This window comes from Hevea brasiliensis, chromosome 4 (assembly GCF_030052815.1).
Source record: "Hevea brasiliensis isolate MT/VB/25A 57/8 chromosome 4, ASM3005281v1, whole genome shotgun sequence".
Taxonomy (NCBI): Eukaryota; Viridiplantae; Streptophyta; class Magnoliopsida; order Malpighiales; family Euphorbiaceae; genus Hevea; species Hevea brasiliensis.
Window position 1 is genome coordinate 22154193 of NC_079496.1, and position 9822 is coordinate 22164014.

The 9822-nt window shown below is 28.9% G+C and overlaps 1 pseudogene; it reads left to right on the forward strand.

Annotated features, from left to right (window-relative positions):
- The first annotated feature begins 322 nt into the window (after positions 1-322).
- On the forward strand, positions 323-1794 carry LOC110640185 (non-structural maintenance of chromosomes element 4 homolog A-like; annotated as a pseudogene).
- Positions 1795-9822: the final 8028 nt, after the last annotated feature.

Here is a 9822-nt window from a genome sequence, read left to right on the forward strand (position 1 = left end):
GGTTGGGGAGGAGAACAAAAAGAAGCCCAACTTCTCTCTTGAAAAATAACACAATTACATAATTACAAAACCTTCTAAAACCACTCATTAATTTGTAAAACCTCCTCCAAACAAATTGGGGGAGCAATTAGTAATTTTATTTTTAAATAGCTTTCAGTAATTAATCAATTAAAATTGAGCCCAACCTAATCTTAAGCCCAAAGCCCAAAACACCACAAAATCAGTCCTTCGGATTTGATTGATTTCAGTTTTCACTTCTCACGAGAGCGGGAAGTGGCCCTCCAGTCTGAAAATCCATTGTGTAAGAAATTCAATATCTTTCAAGATTCTTTGATAATTTGGATTTTTATTTTCCTTTTCTCCCTTTTGAAGAATCTGATACCATGGGTAGAGCTCTGAATCCAGAACCCACTAATACTAGTAATGCCGCCGACCGACAACTCAGAGCTGTCAAGCGTGAAAAAATGACTCAGAATCGAGTTTGCTCAGGCAGGGACGATTCCACTCAGCAAGATGAATTCGACGGCAAGCCCTCCGACCTAAGTATCTTGCATTACATAATGAGATCAACGGTTAAGTATCTTCTATTGTTTTTCCCCTCTCTCTTTTCACGATTTAGTTGCTTTTTAAATTTTTTTTTTAAATACTCTTTCTTGCAGATGAGAGAGATGATTTAACGAGAGTGGATTCTGAAAAGTTTAATTCTATGATTAAGGAAGTTGAAGATTTGCACCAGCATGGTAATATTATTATTATTTAAAAAAAAAAATTGCACTGCCCTTCGTTTGGTTGCTGGGAAAATGGATGAATCTCAGTATTAATGAAATTTCAGCATGTTGATTTGTGTAAAAGTCAAAAAGATAAGAGAAAATCTAAGCAATTTGATTTCATTGATGTTTCATACACTTGGATTATTATTTTTACGAATGCTAATTATGTATTGTTTTGAAAGATTGTCATGTACGTTCTTCTATACATAAAATGTGAATTTCTTGGATTTCTGTAACCCATCATGGGATTTCAGTGCAAAAGCCAAGAGAGCAAGTTGCTGATGCAGAAACATTACTAGGCCTGGCAAACACGTTGGTGTCACCAGTTAAATCACAGTCAAATGAGGGCACTACTGCTGCAGACTTTGTTTCCTGTGTTCTCTCAGAGTTTGGGCAATCCAATGGGACACTGGATGAAGGGAATTTCTCTAGTTTGATCAAGTGGAAAGATATTGGGCATGCTGTTTCATCTATTTTCTGGAAATGTAATGGGTTCAGCACAATGTGAGTTCTTTTGTGCTTGCAACATTGTGCTTTTGCTTCATCTTTTGGTGTACTATCGGGTTGTTTTTTGCTTTATTTATTTATTTATTAATTTTTTATGTTTGCTTAAGGGTCGGACCAATGAATACTGAGTTGAAGCAAAGGAAGACAATGTTTAGAGGTAATAGAAAACGTGCAAGGCCAACTGAAAGATTTCAGCCGGAGGAGGTGATTTTACCTTTTGGCTTCCTTTTGTATTTATTACGGCTCCAAATTTGGAGCAGTGAAGGATATAAGATGGTGTTATCTTTAAAGCGGACATAAGCTAGAGAAGGAGATTCCTGTTTTGCTGTTTGAGTACTAGCAGTGTCACTTTTCTTTAACCAGATTCCTCATAATTGAATTGATGTTGGCTGACATGTTTGCACAGTCCCTTCTTCTGTCTTAAATCTCTAAAATGTTCATAATAGGGTGCCACCTGCTTTTGATAGTTGTTTTTCAATTAGCTTGAAGGTTGGGTTTCATATGATACTCCAAAGTTAGTTATCCATGACTGTCTATTCCAATTATAAAGCATGAACGTGTTGTTCATTGTTCTTAAACAATAAGCATTGACATGATCTGTGGTTCATGTTCTCTAGCTTGATGATACTGGGGCTGAAGAGAAAACAGATACTGATAATAATATGTCAATAATGTTTGACATCTTAAGGAGGAACAAACGGTTCGACTTGAAAATTTGATCTTGAATAGGTTTTTTGCAGACTCTGGAGAATTTATTTGCACTGTCCTTCTTAGTTAAAGATGGGCGGGTTCAGATATCTGTGGATGAAAGCGGCTCTCACCTTGTTTGTATGATATGATCAGTCTATATAAAATTTAATTATTGCGTTTCTCATATTCTATACTTTTGCTGATCTGACATTTGTCTCATCTTCAGCGCCAAGGAATGCTCCTGCTGCCAATTCTGTAATGTCAGGGGAGGTCACATATAGGCATTTTGTGTTCAGATTTGATTTCAAGGATTGGGAGGTATTAAATAGGAAATCATTTCTTACGTGTAATGCCATTCTATCAGATAGTTTTATTAATTTAGTTTTAAACTTTATTGCATGTCTATCAGATAGTTTTATTAATTTTGTTTTAAACTTTAGTGCATGGTTCTCCCAACTCTCTCATGGTTTGTGATATTGCCTAAAGGCCCATAAGAAAGCACACTATGCATCCACGATACTGTATGGATTTGCTAATCGTCAATTCGTGATTTGATGATTTTCTTGATTTTCTCACATTTGATTGCCTTTCTATTCGAACTTTTGTTTTGTCAATATTCAATTTTCAGCTAATGATGGATGTGGTGTCAGATGGTGATGAGCTAATGCCAGATGGGAAAAGTTCTGTTACTTCTGAGTTGGAGCCTGCAACTAACATTAGCCAAAGAAACTCTTAACCGGACACCAATGAGGAAATTCTCTAGGAACCGCGGTCTTGTACTACAAGAAGATTCAGTTGTAGAAGAGTCTCCCGAAATTGAAGATGCAAAAGCCATAGGCTCTCCTTTAGGTGTAAGCGTAAGCTCACTTGAGGCTGGCATGTATATAAGGTATCAACAACTTTGTGTTATACGATGTGATTTGTAGGTGAACCCAGTGGCTTCTCGGTAGATAAATTTTGCTTTGCTTTCATTGGGTCTATGTTCTAAGTAGCCTAACTTATAGCCAATGTAAGGATGCGTTTGTTACTTTTCGTAGCCTTGATTAATGATGGTTAAGGACCTTCTATATCTTTAATCATTAAATTTTGTGCTGGTTCAAACTCCATTGTTGTACAGACACAGTTGTAATCTTTTATTTTTGGTTTTCGACTATGCAACATTACTCGACTCGATTTAGGTTTGATTTAGCCTCTTTTAAAAGATGTAATACAATGTTAATATTTGAGACATTATTAGCTTAAAATAATTGAATTAATCAATAATTTATTTGTGAATAATTGAAAACTTATAATATAAATACAAAATAATAAATTACAATTAAAAAAGTAAATAAATTTTCAAAAAAAAAAAATTAACAACGGACGTTACTGATATATAAATTTAATACAAAGAGTCAAAATATAATTAAATATAAATCAATTATACTTAATTCAAAAATTTATAAATGTAAAAAAATAATTAATATAATTATAAATTAAGAAAAAATAAACTAATATTATTAAAAATTAAAATTCTCCATGTTATAATACATAAAAATTTAGAATTCTTTGAAACATTAATATATTAATTTTTTTTATTGTTAATAACATAAATATCAATATATTATTGTAAAAAAAAAAATGAATAGCAATATATTAATATTATATATTTCTTCTAACAACAGTATATAATTTATCTAATATATTAATAAGAAAGCATTACTTGTTTTTAATAAAACAAATTATTAATTAAAGGAATGAATATTATTAAGTGTTGACCAAAATGACATAATAATCCAATCAATTATACCATAATTGTGTCTTTTACCGGCGCCCTCGGCTGCATATTATATTTTATGATACTATTATTTAGTATTATTTATTATATTGTTGCAAAATTTTTTTATTAAAATTTTTTATTTTTAATTAATTACTTTAATCCTAACCATTAAATAGCCAAACAGACCCTGAAGCTTGTATTGGTTGGACTAGCACCTTATTGTATCACATTTATAATTATAATCCTTCAATTTTTGGAATACGAAATTTTACAGATTAAAATATTTTATAATATGATAATTTAAAAATTAAAATACAATTAAATTTTAAAATTTAGTAATTATAATATGATGTAATTTAAATATTAAGAACTAAAATATAGTAAAGAAAAGATAATTTTATAATAAAAAAAAAACTAAAGCATTCATTTATTAATAAACCTTAGAAGCTCAAAGTTTTAATTTTAAAATAATAGAGGTTAAAGTGTATTTTGAGATAAATTTCAAAACTTTATTTTTTAAGCAATCCATTATTTTATAATTATATCATACACGCCAATAAATCACCTCATTTTACTAATCATGAGAAAAGGTGATAAGATAATTTTGAAATTATAAAAAGAATTTAAATTAAACTAAATAAAAAAAATAATTATCAATTGAAAAATAAATTATTTTTAGCTATGAGGAATTCGGTGACATGGTCAACGTGTCTTTCGTCTGCGTGTGTGTTTGTGTCGAAGCAAGAAACATACGGAGTTAGAAAAGGCAGACATGGCACCAACGTTTGTCCTTGGAACATGGAAAACGAAATTGCTGCAAATAATGAAACATGAGCTAGATTTATTGCACCTGGAATTTCTGCCCCAAGAATGCGTGTGGACTTTTCTGGATTTGTTAATCATTGAGTGATTGTTTAATAATATATAAAACAAAATTTGGTTGTTTATTCTATTCAAAAAATGAAAAAGAGTAATTTAATTTTAGTATGTAAAAATTAATCGAAAATATTTTTAATTATAAGGCTCTTTTTATTTCTTAAAAAATATTTTTTTATATTTTTTTAAAAATAACTTTTCTTAAAAAAAGAAAAATTATTTTATATTTTATAAAATTTAATAATCTTATTAAAATATAAAAAATATTTATATATATATATGAAATAAATATATATTATTAATTTAATATTATAATTAAATAATAAAAAATATTTTATTAAAAAATATTTTTTATATATAAATTATTTCCTATGAAATAAATAGTGCAATATAAAAAAATATTTAAAAGAATAAATAATTACTAATCTCTATAAATTTATATAATAATTAATATATGGATAAATTACTATTTAATCTTTTAATTACATTAAAATTAATAATTTGATTCTTTTATTTTTAAAAATATATGATTTAGTCTCTTCCATTTGATTTCATTACCTATTAGTCTATCTGTCTATTTTTATCAATTTAACCTTTAGTTAAAGAATTAAAAGGTGGTCAATAAAAGTGCTAGAGAGTGTTTAATTTAATTACTTATATTTAACTTTGACTTAAAATATATTTTTTAATTTATAAATTAACTTTAAAATAAGTAATTAATTATTTAATAAAATAACTTAGTATTAACTTATGAATAGATCTGATTGACTTATGACACAAATTAAATATCCTCTTAATAGTAATAAAAATTATAATATTAAAAACTCAAGAACAAAAGTGTTTTTCATTAACAATAAAAATTAAGAAAAATAAACAAAAGGAAAAAGTATATTTGGGAATCGAAACTTTAAGATTAACGTGTTTTTCAAAATATGAGAATTAAATTATTAATTTTATTATGATACAATGACTAAATAATAATTTTTCTTTAATATATACTTCTTTGATTGTTTAATTTTAAGATTACTTATTACTAATATGTTTCAAAATTAAAAACAATAAAAAAAATCAAATATGTTAAAAAATAAATATTGAGCAAAATCTTTTCCATTAATATTTCCTTTTAAAAGTCTCTTCTGAAATGAAATAAAATAAAAAAATTAAAAAAAATTCCACTAAAACTTGTGTGTAATTATAAATATATAATTAATAAATTGCGTTACAATAATACTATAGCATATATTTAAAACTGTAAAATTATTAGTTTAAAAGATTTAAATTTTCTTCATTACAAAATTAGAGGATGTTTGGTTTAGTTTACAAACTGATCAAACTTACTTATAAGTAAAAAGTCTCAACGTTTAATTTGGATTATAAGTTAAAAAAATCTATGTAAAATAAGTCAGAAATTATAAGTAAAGATACTATACTTATAACTTATTAACTTATTTTAAAACTATTTTTTATCAAATAAAAGACTATATTATTCTAATAGTTTTTTAAAAATATCAACGTTATCCTTATTTTAATAACTACAATACTTAATTACATATTTTTTTTATAATTTTAATAAATTAAAGTACTTTTAAGTATATTTTAACCAAATATTTAAAAGTTATTTTCAAGTAATTTTATCAAACAATTGATTACTTATTTTTAATTTGACTCATAAGTTAAAAAATATATTTTAAATCAAAAGTTAAAAGTAAGTAGCCAAACCAAATACTCTCTTAATATCCTAATCCAATTGGAAGTGAGCTTTCAATTAATTTATGATATATTTAGATACCAAAGTTTGAAATAAAGGATTCTTTGATATAAATTATTGATGAATTGTGAATTCAAATAGCAACATTTTATTTATTAAAACTCATTATAAGTATTTCAAATCCGCACTTGAATAAGTACTTTCCACATTTATGAAATTTCATCAAATGCAAATCTCAAATTTTAAATTCTTCAACCCAAACATAAGGTTAGTTTATTCTATTTAAAATTGACAAAATAAAATAAGTTACACTTTTTAAAAGAAAAGAATATAATTGAACTAAATGAAAAATTAAAGTAATCCAATTGATTGATTTCTAATAAAAACTATCCATATATATGTAAAAAAAAACATAATTCATTCATTTTTAGTTTAATTTTATTAACAAAATTAAATTGAATAGGATTAACTAAAATTATTAAAATTAAAAATTAGTTATAAACACAATTAAATAAAAAATTCCAAATATATCAATTAACTTTGATATTCTACATTACAAAATATCTTGAAATATTGTAATTCAATTAAGGGTGAGCTTTCATTTTCTTTGGTAATAATTTATTTTAATCCAAAATAACAAAACCAATATATATATATATATATATATATATATATATATATATATATTCTTAAAAAGAACAGAATTACTAATGAAATTCTTTTTCAGAACCTAATAAATGAAAATTTTTGAAATAATTCGGTAGTTGATTGATTTCTAACAAAAAGTGCATACATATGATTATAATAAGTACATAATTCTTTAGATCTGATTAATTTTTACTTTTTTATAAACTATATATATTGATATAGTACGACTCAATTTCTTAACCAAATGGTAAATGATTCGAATCCCTAAGTCCGAAAAAAAAAATAGAACATCTTGGAGATAGTGTGTTCAAATAGAGCAAGGTTCGGACAAATCACAAGGTATTCGGATAGTTCACAAAGTATTCGGATAAGATATTAGGTGTTCGAACAATTTGGATAAAATGATTGCTCGGTCAAAGGATAGTTATGTATTCCAACAATGTAGAAGGGTGATCGGGTACAAGTTAGTTATATAAGGAAAGCATGTCCCATATTATTGCCAGAAATATATGACATATTAGGTGACACCTCCATAAGGAATGGAAGGAAATGAGCTGGTAAAAACCCGATTAAATCCGAAAAGGTACTGTCCTCTACTCCATAAATATGTTCCACATCAATATTCAAGGTACGTTATTCTATTCTTCTCTTATCATTTATTAGTATTTGCTTTCTCTCTGATCAATTTTTCAATTTTTAATGGTTGAGATAGGTATGCATTCTAGGAGACAGGTTCAGAGGCTATTGTTGATAATGTTGGAACCTAGACTCGAAGTGGAGAGGCTCCCATGGTGATCCATAATCAAGAAGCTCCGACAGGGAGAAACATAAATTCATCTCAAGATTCTATGTTCTTGAAAATCAAGGAGATGGAGATAATGTTGGTACTCCTAAGAAAAGAATGAGTAATCTAATAGAGGAAGTGCACCAAAGACGCCAACACTACCTCCCTCTCCTCCTCCTCCACCAATAGTGCTTCCTATACTTCCTAAAGTTCATCCTCAAGAGGACAAATCTAGAGGCAATAAGGGCAGTCACAATTGGAGTACTCAAAAGAGGAGGAGTTTGGTAGTGAGGATAGTGTGCTGAGTCAAAAGATTGCCAAAGCATTCAAGAAATACCAAAGAGATCCCAATGATGATGATTTTGGCAAGAGTGATGGTTCTCCTCTTTGTGAGGTGATACTAATTGAAATTTTTTCGCCTAAGTTTAAGTTACCAATTCTTGACAAATATGATGGCACAATTGACCCTAGAAGCTAACTTGCTAATTTTCATATTACAATGTTAATGCAAAATGTTAATAGCTATATTTTGTGCAGAGTTTTTCCAACTACATTGACTGGGCTCACCCAAAAGTGGTATCAGCAACTTCCAGTGGGATCGATAGAAAGCTATGATCAATTGGCAGGTTCATTTTGAAACAAGTTTATTAGTAGTATCCCGCCAAGAAATATATCTTCCAATCTCAGGAAGGTTTAGCAAATGGAAGGGGAATCCCTTCGAGACTATATTTCCAGATTTAATGCTGAAGCCATCCAGATCAAGAATCTCAATCATAAAACAACATGTGAGGCAATTAAAAAGGGATCCAGAAATGTGAAGTTCATTGACTCTTTGATTAAAAATCCTGCATGGGATTATCAGTAGTTACTAAAGCAAGCTTAGAATATATTAGGCTTGATGATGAATGTGCAACCTTGTGAGAAGAAAGACAACTTCACAGAATAATGACAAGAAGTATGAAAAGGGGAGTTACAGTAGTGATAGGTGACCTTAATCAAGATCGCGATTTTAAGCGAATGAAAGAGCGGTAGTGAACTTATACACCTTTCAATGAGTCTAAGGCAAGGGTGCTCATGTGGATCCAAAAAATGGGTTAGGATATTAAGTGGCCAAGGAAACTCAAGCTTGATAGTGCTGGAAGAAGAGATTAGTCTAAATATTATCGTTTTCATAATGATCATGGTCATGCTACTGATAAGTGTAGGCAACTCAAGGATGAGATTGAGCGGTTGATTAGAGAAAGGAAGTTTGAAAAAGTTTACTAGAGATGATCGCCTATGAAGTAGGTGAGAAGAGTGTTCGACAAATAAGGAATCAAACAAAATCAATAAGTAGGAACCTATTGGCATCATTAATGTCATTACAGGAGGACCTAAATATTACAAACTCGAGGAAAGAGATCGATGGACAATAGTGATTGGCTAAAAGTTCTCTCAGTTAAGAAAGAAGCTTTATGTTTGAACTGATCACTTTCAGGTAGAGGATTTTGAACAGGTAAAGCATCCCTATTCTGACCCTTTAGTGGTGAACATTTTGTTGAATAGGTACACGGTGAGGAGAACTCTAGTAGATACCGACAGTTTAGTTAATCTGATCACTCTTGAAGTATATGAAAAGCTTGATTTGCAGAAAAAAGGATCTCACCAAAGTGGCCTACCCATTGGTCAGATTAGGAGATAAAACAGTCCCAGTAGCAAGAACAGTCAACCTCACTATGGGTTAGGTGACAGTACTTTTCAAAGGAACATTTATGCTGAGTTTGTGGTTGTTGATATTCCATTGTCTTATAATGTAGTATTAGGAAGACCTATTTTAAAGAGTAATGGAATTTTGATTAACATGGATTGCCTTTGCATGAAGTTACCAGCAACAGAAGGAATTGTTGTAGTTCAGAGGAGTCAAAAATTAGCCCAGAAGTGTTATAAATAGTCTACCAAAGTAGCCGCTAGAACTACTTTTCCTATTGATCTCTTAGAAAAGTCAGAGTCCCATATTTCACCACAGCTGGCCATGAGGTGGAGGAAGTGCAATTGTTCTCAAGAAAAAAGATCAAGCTCAAAACCGCTTTTAAGGGATTGC